This window comes from Papio anubis, chromosome 13, assembly GCF_008728515.1.
Source record: "Papio anubis isolate 15944 chromosome 13, Panubis1.0, whole genome shotgun sequence".
Lineage (NCBI taxonomy): Eukaryota > Metazoa > Chordata > Mammalia > Primates > Cercopithecidae > Papio > Papio anubis.
This window is the reverse complement of record NC_044988.1, coordinates 59,656,260-59,660,218: the sequence shown is the minus strand read 5'-3', so window position 1 is coordinate 59,660,218 and position 3,959 is coordinate 59,656,260. Positions and strand designations below refer to the sequence as shown.

Here is a 3,959-nt window from a genome sequence, read left to right as displayed (position 1 = left end):
TATTAGTAATTGTCTAATTTGTCTACTTCTATTCCTGTATTTTCAGTTTTTGTGGGGTTTTTTGATTGTCTTATACATTTTTATCATTTATAACAATTTTTAAGCATTATTTAATCCAATTTGTGTTTTTAAAGAATTATATTTAACTTACATTTATTGTCCTTGCTATATGTATAATGCATGTGTATGTATGAGGCTAACCTTATTTTTTTAATCACTATGCATTCTTGCTGTAATAATTTACTGACTGATTTGCATTTCCTGCATTTTGCTTGTTCTGTGTTTCTTCCAACACCTCATCTTCAAAGGTTTTCTTGTTAAACATAATCTATTCTGTAGTGGCTTAAATATTTAACACCTATTTATACATGTTTTTGATAAATTTTTAAAAGTAATTAATAAATGCATTTACCCAGTAAAGAAGACCACTTGTGATAAGAGCTTGACTTCTGCTTTAAACTCTTCAACTTGATAAAAAGTAATAAATATTTTAAAGCGTATTGATATTTTAAATTTATTAATCAAAATTATTTAGACTTCAGTTCCAATGTATTATGTTATATATTAACGCTATCATAACGTATATATTCTTCAGAAAATTATTTTATTTAAGATTATGTATTTAAAGCTTTTCCATGTTGATAAACTGATACAATAATACTGTTTTTTAAAATAACAGTATTATTATGGTCGTCAATTTGCTATTTGAGCAGGGCTTTGCAGGAACAGCTTGTCTTTGTTGTACTTAGCATTACTTAGGGTTACTCTGAAGCTGGAGGTTAAATCACCACAGTTTGTTCGCTCACATACCTGGTAGTTGATGCTGGCCGTCAGCAGGGTCCTTAGCTAGACCTATGTGCCTAAATATGTCAACATGATTTCTTCATGTAGCCTCGGCCTCTTCATAACATGACGTCTGAGTTCCAAAAGGCAAGCGTCCTAAAAAAAAGTCAAGAGGAAGTTGCAGTGTCTTTCTAAGCTGGTCTAATATATTACTTAGTCTCACTTCTGCTACATTTTATTTATTTATTTATTTATTTATTCTCCCCCCTCGCATCCTGTGTTTATTTTATTGTTTCGCAGCAGGGTGCCCAACATAGAACATAATTGCAAGTACTCAGCTGTGCAAAAGAGGGGCTAGTGCTTAAACACAAATGGGGAACATGATTCTTTTGTTTTAAATGAATAATTAAACATGATTGGGTCCTACAAGCATCTGGACTCTAGGTCTGAGTATTGGAGTGCCTCGCCCGTGGGCCCACAAGGACACCCTGGTTCCCTTCCCCCAGTGATCAAGACATGGAATCCGGTACCGATGGCTGGATCATAATGTGCTCCTTTTCTTTTCTCTTTTCTTTTCTTATTTTTCTTATTTTTTTTCTTTTTCTTTTTCTTTTCTTTTTTTTTTTTTTAGATGGAGTCTCGCTCTGTCGCCCAGGCTGGAGTGCAGTGTCGCAATCTTGGCTCACTGCAAGGTCCGCCTCCCGGGTTCACGCCATTCTCCTGCCTCAGCCTCCCGAGTGAGTAGCTGGGACTACAGGCGCCCGCCACCACGCCCGGCCAATGCGCCCCTTTTCTAGAGCCTTCCCTGGCCATCTACAGGCAGGGTCCGGCTGGGAAAAAGATGACTGGAATTTCTCGAACGTCGATGGTTTGCACATTTGAGGATTCTACGTGGTTCTCTTGGTTCCCTTGGTGTGTGTGGAGGATGCCAAGGCCCTTAGCTGACCTTCTTCAGCTCGTCATACAGGACCAGCACAAAACCCGCCCCCACCCCCATGCCTCTGAGGACGTTGGACCACGCACCCTTGAAAAAGGCCTTGGCCGCCTCGTCTCTGAAGATCTTCCTCCAACAGTCTGCAGTGCCCGTGTACATGACGTCAGCTCCTTTGCGCCCGGACTGCGTCATCATCTGCCGCCGCACTGTGTCGAAGGGGTAGGACACCACGCCAGCCATGGCAGTCACGGTCTGCGCGATCATCCAGCTCACCAGGATGTGCGTGTTCTTGAGGTCGGGGAGCATGCCCTTGGCCGTATCGTACACTCCAAGCAGGCGGCCTGGTAGATGATGATGCCCTGCATGGAGACGCTGAAGCCCTGGTACAGGCCCCAGATGCCGTCGGACTTGGGGATCTTCACCAGGCAGTCTCCCAGGCCTCAGAATTCGCTCTCCGTGCCCGACTTTTCCACGTCGGCTGCCAGGCGGATTCTGGTGAAATCCAGGGGATACACGACTGCCACGCTGCCAGAGGCCAGATTGCCCGCAAAGTACCTCCAGAACTGCATGTGCTTGTCCACGCCCCCTAGGAAGATCTGCTTGTACTTATCCTTGAAGGCGAAATTGAGGACTTGCGTGGGGAAGGAGCGGATGACATTGGCCAGGTTGCCCCTCTAGAAGGACAGCACGCCCTGATCCTTGGGGGTGCGGACGATGCAGTCCACCATGCCCTTGCACTGCTGCTCGGCGGCGACCGGCATGCTGGCGTGCTGCACCTGCAGCTGCAGCTGGACCCGCTTGATCGATGCCATGGCTGTCCTGGACATAGCGGCGGTGATGCCTCCGGCCAGGAAGTCCTTGGCGAAGGAGGTGGCTTGTTCCGTCATGGTGGCCGGGAGGGCAGCAGAGCGGGCGGACAGCCGGAGAGCGGGCGCGGAGAGTGAAGGGAGGGCATCGCTGGCTCAGCCCTGCCACCACCAGAACCGAAAGCAGCTACATTCTATTTATTAATTATGATCTCCAAAGGTCCCCACCTCCTATAGAAGAGAGGCAAGATTCTGGAAGAGTAGGTTGGACTGAGATATTGCTATGACCATTATGAAAAATATAGCCTACCACAGTGTTCCTTGTCATCGAAACAGCTCTTATTCTGCTCACACGCTAAATATAATCATCTGTGTCCCAGGCCTCCACCCATAAAGTCTCATTCCATCAGAGATTCCATCTTAGGTATATGAGTTCCAGATGTGGATGAGTTTTCTTGGGTGTAGCACTTCAATTGCAGCTCCGCTGATTTTCTCTCAATCTGAAAACTCGTAAATTAATGAGGCAAGTCCTCTGTCCTCTATATTCAACATAAGGTAGAGAGAAAGACGTAGGATAACTACAACAGATAATTTTACTCCAAAAGGCGGCAATGGGAGGCATCCTAGCAATTCTGAAATCCACTGAGTCCTGTTTGCCAGTTCCCTGCTTGCCTAACCACACGCAGGCCTGATTATGTGGTCTAATGTTCAGTGACTCTTTGCTGTGCCCATTGGGCTTACATCTTTACATCACCAGTTATTCTTCCTTTTCAATTAAAAAAAAATCATGCTTGCAACCGAGTAGTTTTCTCAGCCTCCTTGCTGCCCATGGTAGTTCAAGGGTCTACATACCTAACTTTTCATTTTTACTTTGTCCGTTTCAGTTCAAGCTGACATAATTTGCTTAAAATCTCTGTGGGTTTTATCTAATTCCATTATAATGCAACCTATTAGATAAAAGCCACACCCCAAAACTTCATTAAAGTAAGCTCTTCTTTATGCAGCACTTTAGAGATGTTAGACCATTGTCAGATGGTCTTTATTATTCCTTATAAGAAATTCATGAGTTATTTGTATCATTGTCTATTTAAATGTAAACTGTACTGTTTCTCCGGATACTATCAATATTATTTATTTTGTTTCTGAAGTTGTACTACGATAGCACAGGGGATTGTTTTCTTTTTCTTTTGTTTTTTTTGAGACAGGGTATCTTTCTGTCTGTCACCCATGCTGGTGTGCAGTGGTGTGATCATAGCTCACTGTAGCCCGGACCTTCCTGGTTTCAGGTGATCCTTCCACCTCAGCCTCCCTAGTAGCTGGGACTACAGGCATGTGCCACCATGCGCAGCCAATTATTGTATTTTTGGTAGAGAAAGAGTTTTGCCTTGTTGCCCAGACTGGTCTCAAACTCTTAGACTCAAACAATCCACCAGCTT

The 3,959-nt window shown here is 44.3% G+C and overlaps 1 pseudogene across 1 annotated transcript; it reads right to left on the bottom strand.

Moving 5' to 3' along the window:
• Positions 1–1,479: 1,479 nt before the first annotated feature.
• On the bottom strand, positions 1,480–3,749 carry LOC100999896 (annotated as a pseudogene). Its single transcript, XR_002517543.2, has one exon. The product of XR_002517543.2 is annotated as an ADP/ATP translocase 3-like (transcript).
• Between the last annotated feature and the right edge of the window lie 210 nt (positions 3,750–3,959).